The following is a 20609-nucleotide window of genomic DNA, read 5'->3' on the forward strand; positions in this document are numbered from 1 at the left end:
ATAATCGCCCGATTTGCATTTTTGCAATTGAAGCTGAATTAGGCCCTTTAGTTAAGTGCAGGACTTGACAGACAAATACAAGGATTGCAAGGTTTGCAAATACATTTATTTATTTGTTTATTTATTGTTTTAATCCTGGATGTAGCCCACAAATACCGAACAGCTTTATTTTTACATTGCAATTTTAACAGTACAACAACGTATAGCTTTTCTATAACATGTGGTCTATACATAAGAATCCATCCATCCATCTGTGATCGATGGGTCAGATTATTCACAAGGCAGTACTGGGGGCTGCCTACTAGCGCTTAGGGTCTTGTGGGTCCTAGAAGTCCGTCTGACAAACGATTCTGGCTTGCGCTGAATCAAGGAGAAGGGGGATGCTATCAGGCAGCATGATGGGCAGAACAGTTATTGCATGATACAGAGCCTCCCGCGGCTACACAGTACACAGTGACTAAGCCGGCAGGGGAGTCTGAAGTACAGTGCTGATGAATCATTCTCGTGAGACTCAGCACAAGGGGTTGCTAGAGCTGCGGGGAGCTCTGATAGGATCAGCTCATCACATGTTTCTCTGACCCCTGAAGCAGCCTCATGAGGGTGACTCATCATTAGTGGCTGCTGCTACTGCAACCCTCGCTTACAAACCTTGCTTACAACCCTGTGCTGGCACAGGGGAACAGGCAGCGGTAGCAATGCTGCCCGCTACCCCAGTGTGCTCCCCCCAGCTTGTTGTATAATGCTGGTAGCGTGAGAAATACTATGCCGCGACTCATAGCGCGTAATTCACAACAAAGCAAAGGGACACATCTGTAGATACACTGCTAGTTTTTGGAAGAATCATGAGGTGAAAGCCAAGCTGTTCTGCAGTGCCCATCCAGTGTGTTTTGTAAATGACCCGCGGCAGAACATAAATGGTACTCTCATATTGGATACAGGGCCTAATTCATATTTGTACGCAAAAGCAAATGTGATTTTCTAGGCTACGGAACTGCTAATGTTAGTAAGTGAAGGTGCCACCCAGAAATGAAAAGAGACGCCCACTGGAGCTTATACAAACTAATTCACAGCCACATAAATATTCGCAGACTATACGCACAAATGAGGAATACTGGGGTAGAGAATTGGTGATGTTGCCCATAGCAACCAATCAGATGCTGTCTATCATTTCCTAAGAGGCAATAGAGAAATGATAGACAGCATCTGAATGGTTGCTATGGGCAACATCACCAATTCTCTGTTTTAGTAAGTTTACCCCGTTGAATGCAAGGGTTGCCCTATGACTATGGCTAAGCAGACTTTACACAGCAGTAGCGACGCATGAGCCATGTTTTTGTATGTACATGATCATAGCTGAAGGCAGATACACGCCCTGAAAATGACAGCGACACGCCTTCATTTTTGCAACCACTCTCTAATATCACTTCCAAACCGTCACTTCCTGTCAATCATTTTCCAATGAATCCTCATTGCAAGCGGGATCACAGGGGCACACAATGAGGGGAAGTCAATTGGGCTCAAGGTTTAGCCCGCAAAACAAGCCTTGTGGACCTGTTGGACTACCACGGGTATGTGCACTCCTGATACCTGCGATATCTAATTAAAAAAAGACACAAAGTGGAAAATCCTGCGGTGCGAGAAAAAAAACAATGATACTTACCTGTCCTGTGACTCCGCGGCTCCGGGTCATCTCCCCATCATCTTTACACTGGCAATGGAGCTGCTGGGAGGCAAGGGGCCTGCTGGGGTGGGGGATGGGGGGGGAGGGTTTGGGGTGGAAGCAAGTAAATGTAGTTCTCCCTGCTGCTGCTTCCGTGTGGGGGGATGGAGGTTACACACACACATACTTACACTCACCGCTGCTTCAGAAGAACGTCTCCCGATGCTGGAGGAAGAAGACACTGCTTCGGAAGGTGAGTAATTACTGAATAATTAAGCTAATTGGAAATATTCAATTGCTTAATTAGTATTTAGAGGGGGTTGCCGCAAGGGTTCCAAAGCAAGTCCCAATGATTTTTCGTAAAAATACTGATTTTAATAGAAATTGTACGTGGTCTGGAGTGCAGGAAAAAAGATTTGCACATCTAATTTTCTCTCCTTTAATTGAATAGGAAAAGCCAGCAGCTGCAGAATTTTTTAAATCTCCCGTTCTCAATTGCATTCCCCCTATGTGTTCTCTTGTAGCCTCAACTCTAACCTTGATATGGAGTTTCCAGCAATTCCCTCCTCAATGCTGCTTGTAGCCCCACCTCCATGCTTGGGACAAAGGAGTATATGCGCCTCCCATCAGGGCTCAGCACACGTTTCTCTGTTGGGCTTCAGTATTGAGAAGCAGTATGAAGAAGATGCTGTGAGAATGCCCCATCAATGCCTTTTCCCTGATGTGGTGCTTGGTTGGCGGCTGGTAAGTGCCAGGCATCTGTACAACCTTACAGAAAACCAAGCCCTTGAAGCGGCAGGCGGATGCCAGGACCCCTAGGTGTAATACACACCCTGTTCACCATATACTGTCATATAGCAAGTGCGCTAAACATAGCCATATAATCTAAAATGGAGTAGTAGGATATCTGTTGCCCTTTTCCTGCAGCTCTTAGATTGTTGCAAACAAATACATGCAACAACCCAGGACTCACCACGTGGAGATGGCTGCAGCTCGAGTCCCATCCTCTGCCCAGTAGATCAAGCAGGCAGCAGAGACAACAGAGGCAGCAGGTGCAAGATGTTTCTATGTTTTGTCGTGCAGGTCGCCGTCAACCGATGATATGGTATCTGGTTCCATAGACACGTTATGATACGTTTCACCTCATTTAGGGCAAACAAATTGAATGTCATCATAAAGGCTCTGGTACGTGGCAGGCATTGGCTCTTTGTAAGCTTCACTGTAGGACACGGGAATCTGTTGGTTTTCATCTGTATCCATGGAGACATTGTGTGGTTTGACTGGGGATGCTGTTTTTCCAGACGCTATGTTTTTCCAGATAATTGAGGAGAAGAAGAGGTGTTCTCTCACATTGCCATTTTCCCCAAACCGGAGTATTGGGTCCTTGCACAGTAGTTGGGATGAAAAGTCCTTTGTTATGGAATTAGTAAGCCCTGAGTACTTGGTTCCACCATAACGGTTCTTAAGCATTTCCTTTCACCATCCCTTCCAGGAAAAGGGTACTTTTGTAGGGTGAGTAAATAAAGCATAACTCCAAATGTATACCAGTCTACGCCTGCACTGTATGACTGGCGAGTTATAACTTCTGGAGTCATATAGCCAGCTGTCCTAATAATTACTGTGAAATTGATTTCTCCATATGCATTCAATAGGGCCAGACCAAAGTCTGTGATCTTTACATGTCCGCCAGCGGTCAGCAAAATGTTCTCCAATTTTAGGTCTCTGTGTATTATCCCTCTGGAATGCATGAAGTTCAAGCCACAGACCAGTTCTGCCGCAGTAAATTTTATTGTGGTTGGCTCCTGCAAAATGTTCTTTTTCATAAAACGATGCAGGTCCCCTCCGCCAGCCAGTTCCATGACACAGTATGCAACTGTTTGTGTGTAAGACTGCATATCCATAGGTCAGAAACTTACTCTTCTGTGCAGGGCCGGTGCTAGGGTGTTCGGCGCCCCCCTGCAAACTATAAATTTGTGACCTCCCATATTCCGTTGGCGTGCGCCATGAAAAGGGGTGTGGTCTCACAAGTAAGGGGCATGGCCACACAATAGTATCCCCATTTAATATTACGCCACAATGTAGCACAATCTTATTCATCTTATACGTAATGCCCCACCTGTAGTAGTAGCGTCCTTATATGTAATGCACCACAATAGTAATAGCATCCTTATACATAATGCCCCCCCAGTAGTAGTAGCCTCCTTATACATAATGCCCCCCAGTACTAGTAGCATCCTTATACATAATGCACCCACAGTAGTAGTAGCATCCTTATACGTAGTGCACCCCCAGTAGTAGACGCGTCCTTATACGTAATTCCGCCCCAGTAGTAGTAGCGTCCTTATACGTAATTTCCCCCTAGTAGTAGTAGCGTCCTTGTATGTAATGCCCCCCACAGTAGTAGTAGCATCCTTATACGTAATGGCCCCCCCAGTACTAGCGTTGTTACACGTAATGCCCCCCCTGTAGTAGTAGCGTCCTTATACATAATGCCCCCCCAGTAGTAGTAGCATCCTTATACGTAATGCCCCTCCAGTAGTAGTAGCATTGTTATACGTAATGCCCCCCAGCAATCATAGCGTCCTTATACATAATGCCCCAAAGTAGTAGTATCGTCCATATACGTAATGCCCCCCCAGCAGTAGCAGCGTCCTTATACGTAGTGCCCCCCCAGTAGTAAAAGCGTCCTTATACGTAATTCCCCCCTAGTAGTAGTATCGTCCATATACGTAATGGCCACCCCAGTAGTAGCGTCGTTTCACGTAATGCCCCCCCTGTAGTAGTAGCGTCCTTATACGTAATGCCCCCCTGTAGTAGTAGCGTCCTCATACGCAATGCTCCCCCAGTAGTAGCAGCGTCCTTACATGTAATGCCCCCCCAGTAGTAGCGTCGTTATACGTAATGCCCCCCCAGTACTAGCGTCCATAAAGTGCGCGTACACAGACATAACTCACACACACACAATTCACACATATACACACACACACACAAACCCACCATACACACACACCACTTACCTAAGCCAGTCTCCCTCTGTACTGCAGCCTGGTCCGTGTAGCTCTGCCCCCTTATGGCCCATTTAGCCCCGCCCACCTCCATCCCATTTAGCTCCGCCCCTTCTGTCCCGTACACAGCCGCTGTCACACAGGGGAGGGGAGGGGAGGCAGAAGGCTTTTCATGCTGCAGGCGCCGCTGCCAGTGACTGTCATACAGTGACAGACACAGCAGCAGCAGCAGCAGGGGGGACAGGACGGCGCAGCAGGGAAGGGATGCAGAGCAGGGGGAGCGCCTCTCCGTCCCAGCGCCTCCCTGCACTGCATCCCTTCGCTAAGCGGGTAGCGCCGGGCCTGCTTCTGTGCCAACTGAAGTACTCGACACTCAGCCAAAACGTCTTCATGTTTTAGTTGTCTTCTCACCTCTGAGGCTTCCATTAGTTCTTTCTTCTTCAAGATCTTAACAGCCACTCTTTCCTTGCAAATCGCATCTGTGGCGAGCATCACTGTGCCATAACCTCCCTTTCCAAGTAGTGAGTTGAAAGTAAATATTTCCACTGTTGAGGGGACAGTGTCTGTGCTGTGGTGGCTGGTGGGTATATTGATGGTCTCTCGTGGAGTTTGCTGAACTGTCCCATCAGTAATTATTATTGTGTCAGCCATCGCTGGTATACATTTATCTTCTTCGAATGGTAGGATGTCTGGTTGTGCTTGGCTAATTTGAGTTTGCTGAACCGGTGGGATGTCTGGATGTCCTCTCCTAAGTGCTGTTAAAAATGTATTATTTTTCTTTATAAGAAAAGCAGCAAAGGATTCCGGTGGGCGGACCTTGCTGGTGGCCGCATTTTATTAGAGCTCTCTGCTCCCCACTGGACTGCTGCACTAAACTGCCTATTAGCAATGCGTATGGAGCCCCAGTTCCACCTGGGTAAGTGTAAGAGATAGCAGTGGGTAAGTGGAAGGGGTCCTGGCTCCCCACCTTCCATACAACACCGGAACCGAGGCGTTTGTTAAATGCCAGCTCTCCCTCTGCCGCCATCTTAGGTCCTCACCCCGCTGGTACAGCGCTGCACCCGGTGGCCGCCGCGGTCTACAGTCTCCCCCACACCTCCCTGCAAGTTCCATGTGCTCCACTGCCAAGACAGCTACCCCAGCTGCTGCCCCCCTGCACTAGCGGCTAACAGTGTACCACGATCTCCTGTGGCCTCCGGCTGGAGCCCTCCTCGCAGCGCACACCGGACTGAAGCGCTAGTCTTGTAGCCACACAGCAGAACTTAGCCTGCAGAGGTCCCGGCCTCAGAGAGTCAATGATCCGCTGGTTGAATCATCTCCTGCCTGCTGTTCCCTGCCTCTAGTCCTTCTACACTGCAGCATCTCAACAATCCTGGGCCTGTCACTGAATGGGAATTTGTGATGAGTGCACTGCTGTGGCACATAAAGTACTGTGACTGTCAGGCTCACATTGTATCTTAATTCATTGCCTCTGTGCCACCTCTCTTTGCTCAGTTAATTCCTGCTCCTTCTTCAGTGCTTGGATAGAGTTGGTGTTACCTACTCTTACCCTTTCTCACGATACTGCACTGCCCACCCTCACTACTTGTTATTTGCTGCTTGGGACCTGTCTGAGTGTTTCTGTGGATGATATACTGTTTATAGCCGACATTGACTTTCCATTAAACTTCTACACCCTCTGCTGGTCGGGATCACATATTTCTGGCATTATGCAGTTGTCCACAGTCCCATAGTCCACTGTTGTTTGGCTCCTCTGCTGTTTACCTGTGCCCCTTTGCGTATTTGTGAATTGGAGAAGTTTATGGCTAAAACGCCGAAGGGGGGAAAGGTGCCCCTGTCCCCAAACAGAGGGAGACGAGAGCCACATCATCGATGGCAGCGAGTCCACCGGCTTCTCCGGCTGGGGATGATGTCCTCCTAGGTGTATCTGATCCTGCTGCCTACAGCGCGGCCTCGGTGGCCAAGGCTCAGGAGATATCCGATTTGCTGTCACCTTTATTGGATAAAAAGTTAGCAGGCATAAAAGATACTATTATGCAATTTAAGGAACATAATGCTTGTTTTTGATGAGCAACGTATCTCTAACGTGGAGGACGATTTAGTCACAGCTAAAGCCACTATTGCTTCTCAAGCGGCCTTGTTACAGGACAAATTGGATGACTTCGAAAACCAGAGTCGTCTTAATAATTTGAGGCTCCTTGGCTTACCTGAATTACTAAAACAATGCGATCTGCTGGACTTGGTGTCCATTTGGCTACCGGAGGAACTGGGCTGCTTACCAGAGTCAGGCTCCATGCTGGTGGAACACCGCATTGGTCCCGATCACCTAACGGACCACCGTAGACCCCATGCAGCTATCTTTAAATTACTCAACTACACTGACAAAATACGCTTATTGGATGCTGACAGGAAATCACAAGGACTACATTATCAAAGTGACAAACTTCTCCTTTTCCAAGATTTCTCATACCAAGTGGCAATAAGGCGTAGGGAATTCTCCCCAGTCTGTATAGTGTTATTCGACGCGGGAGTATGTTTTGCCTTACTTTATCCCGCTAAATTGAGAGTGCAACACAATGGCAAGCAGTACTACTTTGATTCTGTGTACCCGGCAAAATCATTTGCTGCTTCCTTATTGGATTCGCACTCTATCTCACAGGATGATGCTGATCTACTCTAGAGTTCACCTGCAAGTAGTTTGCTTTCCTTGTGCAATGATGTATCTGTTCTTGATAATGTTATTGTTTTGTTTCTTTGATACTGATGTGCATGCTTATTTTGTTCCGTGTAGATTCTTAGATGTATTCATGTTTCTAGTGAGCGTGATTGGTCCTGCGGGCCTTTTGCTTGGGTTCGCAAAACCAGAAAACTGGACTGGACTGCATACCACACTTATTGTTTAAAGTTGTTATTGTTGTTACTGATTCTTTTGAGAGAACACACACTATGGTTCCTGATGGTGACCTTGCTAGCTGGGACGAGGGGTCCCATTGTTTTTTTATTTGCTCATTTTATGTAACATGTTTCCAAAATCAGGTATAGGTTAACATGACTCTTCCACATTCCGTATCGTCCTCCACACAGGACAACATTAAGTTTTTGACATGGAATGTCAACAACATACTGTTGAAACGTATAAATCTTTTACAGCATTTAAAGAGATTTAAACCTGATGTGGCAGTGCTGCAGGAGACGCACTGGAGGGAAGGGGACCCGAATATTCTACGGGACAAGTGGTTTATTGATTATTTCTCTGCTTCTTATCACTCTAATCATAGAATTGTGCTTCTCCTTATTAATAAGTCTTTACATTATATGGTTCTTGGTAAATGATGTGACTCTGAGGGTAGATTTTTGTTTATGAAGCTATGTCTAGAAGGGGAAATATACACGATTGCCACCGTTTATGCTCCCTCTGGTCCCAATAATGAGTTTTATACCGATTTATGTTAGACTACAAGACTGGGCTGAGGGACATGTTATACTGGGAGGGGATTTTAATACCACCCTTAACCCCCTGCTTGATAAATCTGGGGTGTCTACTCACACTACTCCACCATCTGGCTTTTCCCTACTTCTCTCCTCACTGGATTTGTCTGATTCCTGGCAGTTTCACCACCCTGTAGACAATGAATCCACGTTTTATTTTCATCCTCATCACACCTCCACCTGAATAGATTATTGGTTTATTCCCACTGCTCTTCTACCTAGGGTTTGCTGGTCTAAAATAGTAAATATTGCTATATCTGTTCATGGACCAACTTGGTTCACGTTAACTCTCTCTCACTCTTGATCAATCTCCTTTAATTCCCGTATTACCTTGCCGATTCCCCCAATTTTAAATTGTCGTTAGAACACCATTTTTTGAATTACGTTACTGATAATGCACAGCATGTAGATATACTTGGCAAAAAGTGATTCTGAAAAGTGATTCTGAGAGAGGATAGAAATCTATTTTGGACCACATCGAAGCCCGTACTTCGTGGCCATGTTATAGCATATGTTGCGGCTAAACGCAAAAAATTGAACCAGAGGCTACAGGACATCAGTTTAGCTGTTTTTGCCTCTGTCAAAGTCGAAAAATATCGTGATTCACAATGCCTTGTACTAACCCCAATGCACATGCCCGCTGCTCGTGCACCCACTCCCCCGTGCGTACGCATCCCCTCAGGTTGCGTAAGGGACGCTCCGACGTCTCCTGCGCATGGAGATGTGTATTTACGGCGGAGTTTGTGAGCGTCTAGCGAGCGACTCGATCGCAACATATTTAACCTAAATAGTGTGTTTTATAGATAGTATTTCCCTTAACAATGTCAGAAAGTATGTTTAGTGTAAACGGTTCTTGGACGGAGAAATTCCTCTTTGCATGATATGAAGGGTCAGACAAAGGTAGAACGGTGATGTCTAGTATCCAGCTGTAGAGTATTTTAAATGTAACATTTCGCTGTTGGTTAGGAAGAGATTGTTCGCTCCTGCGTATAGTTATGTTTAAAAGTAGTTTCTAGACATTTACTGTATTTACTGTTCATTATCCATGCGGCGGGAATCCTGAGGATACCTCCCACCTGAGCAGTTGGAAATAGACACAGCCCACCTGTTCGAACCCACCTATGACCTTTTGTTATAATGCAGAGACACATTCCTGTGTCCAATGAACAATGAGATTGTAGGGACCATTGTATCGTACTGTATGCTGTGTATATAAAGGCCACCATTGCTGGACCAGCACTCACTCTCTCTACAAAGGTTTTCACACTGAAGGCTGAGGGCTGGTCCAGGACGCGCTTGCGAATCATTCCCACGTGTGTAAGTTTCTCTGTAGCCATTTTGTTTTTCTTTATGTACGCCATTCGTTCTCATTTTGTTATCCTTTAAGTGTTTGCCATTTTATTCTCTTTGTGTTTATTCTGTTTGTGATCGTTCACTATTGTTCACATTTATTTCTTGTTATTCTGTTTAGGTATTGATGTTAGGTGTCTGTAGTGTATAAGCTGTAACTGTTTTTCCCCTTTTTATACTAAAGTATCTTCTACGAAGGTGTTGGAACCTTAACAGGTCTTGTGTGTTTCACCAGTTATTGTAAAGGGTTTCTGAGCGTCTCAATCGCTCAAACAGCTTTCATATTATCAAGATCAATAAGCGTTACATTGTGGTAATATAACAGTACTAAGGTTTACAGTATAAGCATACCCTTACAGTGTGTTGTTAAACAAGGTTTACAGTGTGTCATTCAGTGAGCGTCAGCGCCGCTCGTGTCTCACTCTCACGGCACAGCGTCCGCTACGCCAACATCGTAGCAGTACGGTACTCGGACCGCCTATAGCGTGCTCGATACCAAGCGTAAGCCCGCGAGCGTACGTGCCGCTCGTGCGTCACACCCACGGTTAAGCGTCTGCTACGCTAAGTGCGTACCCTTACGGTACTCCGTGCGCCGATTGCGTACTAGTCCATAATAAGTATATAGCTTATGTTCAAAGGTAATATTTGACTTTATCAATTGGGGGCATCGTCCGGGCCTCCTCATATCCGCAGTCAAGCGGAACCAGGCAGACTTTTATCCATCAGCAAAGGGCGGGAAGGTAGTATCCCCTGTATCCGTGTTTATGGTTGGGGATACGGTAGTGCTGATTAGATAAGCGTCTGCTCCGCTTGGTTTGTAGGGATGCTGGTGGGATCCGGAACCGAAAGGTAAGAACGTTAAGCTATTGGTTTTTTTTTTTAAACTGTTTTAATTTCCGTTTGGTGCAAATTGCATACGCAACACACACACACACACACACACACACACCTGTATTTTCATTTGTGTACTTTTACATATCTAACTTTCCTGTTTGCCATTTGCATTGATAACGTGCTGAGAAAATTTGTTGCTATTTTAGTTAAAAGTAAAGAGTAATACTTAAGGGAGTAATTGTAAAAACACGCACGCAGCATAGAAGACACTGTGTGGTGTTTGGTAAGCATTTATAGTGAAAGATCGCTTACATTTATAGAAGCGTGTTATTTGTGTTACTGCGGACGTATCCGGCCTGTGTACACGTGTCTCTCACCGAGTGCGAGTCAAGCGTACGCGACGCAAAGGCCTACACACATGGCGTAAATTACGCAACGTGCGTACAGATACGCCCACTAGATACAAATCACACGATAGCATTGTTTTAGTAGTAGATACGGAAGCCACGAGATAATAGCACAAATTTGTTCAGTTTCCAAAATGTAGTTTAAAGGAAAAAGGTCCTTCTCTCGTTGCATTACCTCTGGGATTAGCCTGTGTTACCTGAATGAAATAAATTTTCTGTACAGAAAAATCAAAGTATATTTGAAGTGAAAGAAGCGTGTGTATGCAAGTGAATTTTTCTTTGGGTGAACCTTGAGAAAAATCGAGATCTCGTAGAAGGATACCCGTGAAGTGAACATGTGGTGGCGTGGGAGAAGGCCATCTCACGTTAAAAGTCCATAAGGTAAGAGGAGCAATTAGTGTTACAGCAGACCAGGAGGTCCGTGAAAGTCAGAAATCCGTTAAAAGTACATATATGGAGTTCTGAAGACCCTGACTTAAGAAAGGTCAGAGGTAGTGAGCGCAACCCAGAGGGGGGTTGGCACAAATCCCATATAGGCCCGTGTTGAGAATACGCTCCGGCTGAAGGATTTGCAGCCTAAACAACCGATTCCGCTGGTCGTTCTGCAGATAAGTAATAGTTACTTATACGCATTGCGACTGTACTGCACGTAATTGTGTGCATTAGTTTGTTACCTTGATACCCATTCTTGCGGGATCATAAATGCTATTTGTACAATCTAACGTGATTTGTGTAGGTTTTTTTTATTTTAAGGGAGGTTCGCTGATCACTCAGGAATTCTCCAGCAACTGATACTTACTGGGGAGGGTAGCATACTCCCACACGCCCCAGTAAATAGAGGTTCAGGTTGCAGGGGCCCTGGGTTGAGTACGCCAGCGCTAAGGCAGTGTGTGGGCGTATTGGTCGACGTGGGCGAGAGTGAGTGAAGGCACTCGTTGAACTTTCACCGTCGCCTTACCTCTGGGAACTTGGTTTTTTGTAGGAATTCGCTGAGAAAGCAATACCTGCAAATAATGGGGGACAGTTGCTCAAGTAAGGGGCGATCAACCAAGGTTCAGGTTGATTCAGTACCGCGACCAGTTGGGTCGGCCAGGTATATAATGTGTGAGAAATATGGATTACACGCCGAGGCTTTATGCAATGAGTGAGAACGTATGACTGTGAACGATGGGGAGAAGTTTCCCAGGGTAGGCAGTTTTAATCCTGAGGTTTTGCAAAATTTAAGGAGAAGGATATGTCTAATAAAGTCCGGCAAGCAACGGATTAGACATTATGATTATTTACAGTTATGGCAACAGGAAGGCGAGATACAAAGAGGATTAGCTCAAGCAGCTGGTTCCAATCCTATCAGAAAACTGATATCTACCGCACCACCACCACCATACATAACAGGAGAGAAAATGGCTGCAGAGAATGGCACACTGGTATATGATAAAAATGCACTTAATAAATGTATTAGTGATAAGAATAAAGTAGATAAGTGTATTGATGTTAATACTAACCCGTTCAAGTTGTATCCCGTCTTAAACTTCCCCCAGGATTGCGAGCAGGAAGATGAGCCTACCACAATATCGGCACTCTCTCTAGCAGCCACCATAGCAGAGACTACAGTGGGCACGGCCCAACCAGTAAGAGGAGTAGCAAAGGCCCCAAGTGGAGGGACAGGTGAGGTCGTGTCGGCAGGTAAGTACGGCACTGTACACTACGCCGAAACAATTACACCACATATTGTAGAATCAACCCAGAGTGATGTCATTGAACTTAATCCTGTCAGGGTAATTGCGGTCCCAAATGGGAAAACTGACACTTCGGGAGACACTCCCGTCAGGAACATTGCAATGCATTGTCCCTTTTCCCGGACAGAATTAAGAGCAATTATGTCTGAATTCCCTGATCCTAGGAAAGATCTAGTTGCAAGCCAAAGGTTCGTTAGAGAACTAGGTAACTCCGCAGAACCCAATAACAAAGATTGGCGGACAGTGCTGAGGGCATGTTTGCCCCCCAATATCGACTCTGCGAGATTTATCACTGATTGTAGGTTAGATGAAGAGATGCCTCTCACAGATGCATACAATCAGGAAAATGTTAAGCAGATCAACATGCAATTAGGAGTATATTTCCCAGCTGTTGTCAAGTGGAACAAAATCTTCTCCATAAGACAAAAAGTGGGTGAAATAGCTTCGGATTATTTCCATCGGGCACTGCAGGAAATGGCAAAGTATACTGGAATAGAAGACATTAAGACAAATGTGCATCATAGGGAAGTAGCAGTTTCTGTGTTAATGGATGGTTTAAAGGAAGTGTTAAGGACAAGGGTACAGACCACTCAACCAAGTTGGCGAGGTCTGTCGGTGGCTGCTTTGGGAGAGACCGCTATTGAACATGATCGGAACATCATGAGACACAGGGAGTCACAGGGCGATAAGCTGATGGCAGTAAGTATACAAGCCCTTACAACAAAGCCACCTCAGCCAAAGCCCCAGACCCCTGTGGGTAAGTCAACTGTGATAAAATGTTATAACTGTAGCAGAGAAGGACATATTGCACGGAATTGCATGTTTAACGACCCACATAAGGTATACCAACCCCCTAGACAACGACAAGACACACGTAATTGGGATCAGGGACCGCAGAGACGGAGTTATGAGCCACATGCAGGGGAAACAAAAAGGTACCCACCAAAAAGAGAGTGGCAAGTCTCTGATAATTCCCAGTTACCCCCCTTACATGTAGTAGCTGCCAGCGCGCTGCGGGGAGGTCACCACACACAATAGGGGTGGGGACACACCTGTAGTCTGCAGCCAGTTAAATTAATTGCGAGCCTTGGAAATGAACCCGAGGTCACAATTGATGTAGCTGGTAGATCTCTACCTTTCCTTGTAGATACGGGGGCGGCCAAGTCAGTGATAAATTCAACAGTGGGTATGAAGACCACTGGTAGAACAATTCCAGCCATGGGAGTAACAGGAGTAGTACAACACTACCCTTTAAGCAAACCAGCAGAGATTACGATAGGGCCTTTGCAGACCAAGCATTCCTTTTTGCTAGCTGCATCGGCTCCGACTAATCTACTTGGGAGAGATTTACTGTGCAAGATGGGGTGTGTCATATATTGTACTCCTGAAGGTGTGTTCTTAGATATACCCGAGAATCACGCTCAGGAAGTGCAGGATATGCTAGATTCCCCACAAAGGTTAATGACGCATACTGCTGTTACAGATAGGTGTCCGTCCAAGGTAGAGAAAATGATTTCCCAGATACCGGAGTCACTTTGGACCAAGGATGGACAAGACACTGGATTAATGGCAAATGTAGCTCCTGTATTAGTCCAAGTAAAAGATGGTAGGATAGCTCCAAAAATCCCACAATATCCTCTGAAGCCAGAGGTGGAGTTAGGAGTTTACCCAGTAATAGAGCGCTTGCTACAACAGGGCATTCTGGTTAGGACGTCCAGCACTGCCAATAGTCCCATCTTCCCTGTGAAGAAGAGCGGGGGGAGGGGTTACAGGCTAGTGCAGGATCTAAGGGGGATCAACAAAATAGTGGAGAGCCAATTCCCCGTAGTGCCAAATCCAGCTGTCATCCTTATGCAAATCCCTCCCACTGCGAAATTTTTCACTGTAATTGACCTCTGCTCCGCCTTCTTCTCGGTACCTCTGCACCCTGACAGCCAATATTTGTTTGCATTCACATACAGAGGAGTACAGTACACCTGGACTCGCTTACCACAAGGTTTCATTGACAGCCCAAGTATTTTCTCACAGGCTTTGCATGATTGTTTACAATCCTTTCAACCTGAGAGCGGATCAATATTAATACAGTGTGTAGACGACTTACTGTTGTGCTCTGATTCACTCGAATCGTCCTTGAGAGACACGAAACAGCTTCTGTTTCATCTTTCTGATACGGGACACAAGGTTTTAAAGGATAAGTTGCAATTATGCCAGACCAAGGTAAAATATTTGGGGCATTGTTTGACACAAGGACTGAGACACCTCACCACTGATAGAGTACAGGCAATTCGCAACATGACTCTGCCACAGACTCAGCAACAGATTCGCACGTTCCTAGGAATGTGTGGGTTTTGTCGTAACTGGATCCCAGGATTTTCCATACTGGCCTTACCTTTGCAAGAGATGGTCTCATCAAACAAACCAGATCGGATTTCGCACACAGATGAGTCCGAACTGGCATTTGAGAGACTAAAACAGTGCCTAACGCAGGCACCAGCATTAGGTATGCCAGATTATGGGAAACCCTTTGAACTGTACGGTACGGAAAGTGCTGGATGTGCGGCAGGTGTCTTAACCCAGAAGCATGGTGATGCCAGCAGGCCGGTAGCCTACTACAGCGCTCAGCTAGACACGGTAGCGCGATCCCTCCCCACATGCTTGCGAAGTGTTGCAGCGATAGCATTGCTAGTGAGTAAAAGCGAAGATGTAGTGCTAGGACACTACCTGACCATAAACACACCTCATGCAGTGTCAGCCTTACTGAATTCTGCCCAAACCAGACACGTCTCATCCGCACGGTTTACAAGGTGGGAATTAGCACTAATGGCCCCTGTAAACATCACCATAAGGAGATGCAGCGCACTAAATCCTGCAACGTATCTCCCAGGTGTGCCTGGACAGGCACAAAGGGTGGGGGATGAGAGTAATGGTGAAGGAGGATTTAGTACAGACACTGACACACATGATTGTATGGAATATTTGACCCAAAATTTCACTGCAAGGCCTGACATCAGTGACAACCCACTGGACGGTGTAGATTTTACTTTCTACACTGACGGTAGTTGCCACAGACAGACGGACTCGGGAGACTTGTGTACTGGATACGCAGTCGTAGATGACAAAGGCACCATAGAAGCGGAACCCCTGGGCCCACCTCACTCAGCACAAGTTGCTGAGCTGGTTGCCCTAACCAGAGCGTGTGAATTGGCTGAAGGTAAGTCAGCCAATATCTACACGGATTCTAGGTATGCCTTTGGAGTAGTGCATGATTTCGGGGCCCTATGGCGCCTCAGAAATTTCATGACGGCAGCTGGCACACCTGTGGCACATGCAACCCACATCAAAAGACTTTCAGCAGCGATACAGGAACCTGACAGAGTGGCTGTTATCAAGTGTAAAGCCCACACGTACAGTCAAGACCCAGTGTCACTTGGTAACAGCCGAGCAGACGAAGCTGCTAAATCAGCAGCCAATACCCCCAGACAGACAGACATCGCACAACTGATGGTATTCAATACCATCAACACACAGAAATTGAGTGAAATGCAAAATTTGTGTTTGCCACAGGAAAAGGCAGTCTGGAGGTCAAAAGGATATGGCCAGAAGTCCTCAGGACTCTGGACAGATGGACAGGGTAAGCCAGTGGCACCCAGAGCATACCTTCCGAGTTTAGCGGAGGCGGCACATGGGCTGACTCATCTAGGTAAAGAAGGTATGTGCAAGTTGATAAGAGCCTACTGGTGCGCACCAGGATTTTCTTCTCATGCGAGCAAGAGGGCAATGACATGCCTTACCTGTTTGAGGAAGAACATTGGAAAGGCAATACCAACAGAACCATCCCATATTCCGCCAACGGACGGCCCTTTTCAGGTAATACAGATTGATTTCATACAATTGCCACCTTGTAGAAATTTGAAGTATGTATTGGTTTGTATTGATGTGTTCTCAAATTGGGTTGAAGCGTTCCCCGCTGCCACAAATACCGCTACGTTTACCGCAAAGAAAATTGTGCAGGAATTTGTGTGCAGGTATGGTATCCCTAGGATAATTGAAAGTGATAGGGGTACCCATTTTACAGGTGAAGTCTTTCAGGTAATGTGCAAATTAATGGGAATTAATAGTAAGCTGCATACTCCGTACCGCCCACAGGCTAGTGCGAAAATGGAAAGAGTAAACAGCACTATTAAGAACAAGCTGAGCAAAGTAATGGCTGAAACTGGATTGTTGTGGCCAGAAGCTTTGCCACTTGTATTGTACAGCATCAGAACCACTCCCAGGTCCCCTTAATCTGTCCCCCTTTGAAATTCTTTTTGGTCGACAACCCCATGTTATGATTGACCCCCAGGATGATTTGAAATGTAACAATGAAGTAACCGTAAAGTGTTTGGTTAAGATGAGCAAGCAGTTGAGGAATCAGAATAGCAATCTAAAGCTGGTGATTCCTGATCTGCCAGACAGTAATTGTCATGACATTGAAACTGGGGATTATGTAATGATTCAGAATTTTCTACGCTCAGGTTGCCTGGTTGACCGTTGGGAAGGACCGTACCAAGTCTTATTGACCAGCACAACAGCATTGAAGGTTGCCGAAAGAGAGACTTGGGTCCACTCGTCCCACTGTAAGAAGGTCGCTGACCCAGAGAAAGCCCGTGACATAGAACAGAGTGTGGAGGAAACCATATCATTGGAGTGTCTGTTCCGGGAAGGCTGAGAGGCAGGACTGTTGTCACGGCACCTGAGCACAGAGAATTACAAGATCGGAGGCGGTTGTCGCGCCAAGTTTTCTTTCCCTCATAGTTGTTTTCTTTCCCCCATTACAACTTTCTCTTTCTCCTCCTGTAAGATGGACTCGCCCCAAGAGACTGCAGTTCGTGTTTTCCTGTTGACCCTGTTGTTGACCAGAGCAGTCTGTTTCGGTGAGAGTACCAGTAAGGTCGAGAAAGGATCTGGAATGGGTTCTGATGATCAGGATGGATTCGTAGAATTCCAAGAGCAACACAATCACCGGGCAAAGGCGAGTATCAGAAAACGATCTGGTAGCCATGACATTAATAGACATTGTGAAGGATTGTTAGCTGAAGAGAATTGTATATGTAGAAATTGTGACAACATAGTTGAGGACGGGTGCATTCAGAGATGTCAGTCCAGCATTAATATCAATATGGACCGTCATCCATTGAGTAACTATCACTCATTAGTGGGTAAGGTTTTAAACCAAACGGAATGCTGGGTGTGCTCACAAGTACCTCAAGGTCATAGAAAGTCAGGACTAGTGCCATACTCTTTAACGATAGATGAGGTACTTGAATTAAGGGGTGGGAGACCGGTGGACAAGAAATTTAATATTTCTTTCCCTCCTAGTTTGAAGCTCCACCAATACCATGTAGATAGGTCCCTAATATGTTTTAACATTTCCAATCCCCGAAATCCGGGAAATTGGGAAGTGACATGGAACAACCAAACCATGACATTTTCACACAGAGCCGATAGAATGCCCATCGACTCAGAGCTTATACGCCAAATAGCCAACAGTGGAAGATATTTCCAATATAGGTACACTCTAGGAAGTAGGCCCATGCGAGTTGGAGAAGTATCACCAGGATACTGTGCGCATATCATACAACCTGATACGTGTACTAGTCAGATGAGAGAGTTAGGGATAGGAGTTTTCACCTGGAAGGTTTGTAATATGGTGATGTCATATTCTGTCCCATATGTCCTCCCCGATGATGCATATTTCATATGTGGGAGGAAGGCGTATAAGTGGCTTGCCCCAAACTCAGAGGGATTGTGTTACATTGGAAGAGTGTTACCGGAAGTAATGACCATTACCCATGAAAAGATGAAAGATGTTCACCGCAATGCTCAAGCTCCTTACACTCACACCCATTACGAACACATTGTAAAGAGACACCTTATAGATAGAACAGAGCATGCAGCCTCTGATTTGATTCACGAATCCACCGGGATTCAATTCCTACTCGCGTTAGATATCACCCGTACCGCCAGAGGAGTTATAAATTATAGGTATATTACAGCGCTAGCGAACCTGATAGACAATATCACCGAGATGTATGATGACACCTTCAGATATACTGGGAGAGAATTGCAAGCTTACAAAACGGAACTGATCCAGCACAGGATGGTTCTAAATTACCTCACAGCAGTGACAGGAGGGTATTGTGTCACCCTAGCAACTCAGTATGGAGTGAAGTGTTGTACGTATATCACAAACAGCACTGAGGACCCAACAGAGGTCATAGATCAAAAGATGGACGATATCTTGCAATTAAAGTGGGAGTTTCGAAGGAGGCACAATCTTACACTCGCTGCTGTGGGTAATGAATTAACCGGCTGGGTATCATGGTTGAACCCACGTAATTGGTTCTCAGGTTTAGGAGAATGGGCTCAAGGCGTTATCATGGATGTAGGAAAATTCCTCTTGTGTCCTGGGAGTTATCATACTGATTGGTCTGGTATTCAGATGTTTTCGTATTTTAATAAATTGCAAGCGTAGAACCAAATTGATGAGTTTGAGGAGAGAGGGCATTGTAACAACAACTAGTTTAATTTATGACCCGTCAATCGAGACAATGTTGTGATAAAATGTGATTCCACGGTCCGTTTCTTTCACCCGTTTCTCCTTTGATTTTCTCCGAGGTACAAAGACATCCACCTGGAAGAAGAATTCGATGACCTTTTATACAGACCACTGATGAACTGTGTCACAGACACCTAATGAGCTTTTAGAGACTGTAATTCTTTTTATGGACACTTGAAGAAGCGTTGCTTGCCAATTACCACAATGCTACAGTAAAGATACGACAACCAGACAAGACATCAGACAAGACATCAACAAGACTCCAATCGGCGACCACATACATAATCATATGAATGCATTTATAACGCATGTTTCTTATCTTCATCTCTACTATCTTCAGGTAGTGACACACATAGTCGACAGGTAATATAGGCACATATATTAGCACTCACATATTTTCCCCTTTCATGTATCATCAACTAATGTGCACCCCATTTGTTGTAACCAAAAGCCGAAAAGAGCTCGGTAGAGTTTGACAGCCCATCCACAGACCCTTAATACGGGATAAGATGGATTCAATGTATACTTCGCAATACCGCGAAGCTTGATTTAGAACACGTACGGCACGATGATACATGACCCCCTCAGACATGGATGTCATACACACATGCTATTACTATCTCACTAGGTCATACATTTCCCACCTCCTCCTCTCCTCCCTACTCCCAATCATAATGAGGTATTTCATGATAACATATATTTTTCTGTTTGATTACTTAGATAGTGGCAGTTATTGTTGACTGCCAAAGGGTGGACTGTCAAAGTCGAAAAATATCGTGATTCACAATGCCTTGTACTAACGCCAATGCACATGCCTGCTGCTCGTGCACCCACTCCCCTGTGCGTACGCATCCCCTCAGGTTGCGTAAGGGACGCTCCGACGTCTCCTGCGCATGGAGATGTGTATTTACGGCGGAGTTTGTGAGCGTCTAGCGAGCGACTCGATCGCAACATATTTAACCTAAATAGTGTGTTTTACAGATAGTATTTCCCTTAACAATGTCAGAAAGTATGTTTAGTGTAAACGGTTCTTGAACGGAGAAATTCCTCTTTGCATGATATGAAGGGTCAGACAAAGGTAGAACGGTGATGTCTAGTATCCAGCTGTAGAGTATTTTAAATGTAACATTTCGGTGTTGGTTAGGAAGAGATTGTTCGCTTCTGCTTATAGTTATGTTTAAAAGTAGTTTCTAGACATTTACTGTATTTACTGTTCATTATCCATGCGGCGGGAATCCTGAGGATACCTCCCACCTGAGCAGTTGGAAATAGACACAGCCCACCTGTTCGAACCCACCTATGACCTTTTGTTATAATGCAGAGACACATTCCTGTGTCCAATGAACAATGAGATTGTAGGGACCATTGTATCGTACTGTATGCTGTGTATATAAAGGCCACCATTGCTGGACCAGCACTCACTCTCTCTACAAAGGTTTTCACACTGAAGGCTGAGGGCTGGTCCAGGACACGCTTGCAAATCATTCCCACGTGTGTAAGTTTCTCTGTAGCCATTTTGTTTTTCTTTAT

The sequence above is a fragment of the Pseudophryne corroboree genome, chromosome 1 (assembly GCF_028390025.1).
Source record: "Pseudophryne corroboree isolate aPseCor3 chromosome 1, aPseCor3.hap2, whole genome shotgun sequence".
NCBI lineage: Eukaryota > Metazoa > Chordata > Amphibia > Anura > Myobatrachidae > Pseudophryne > Pseudophryne corroboree.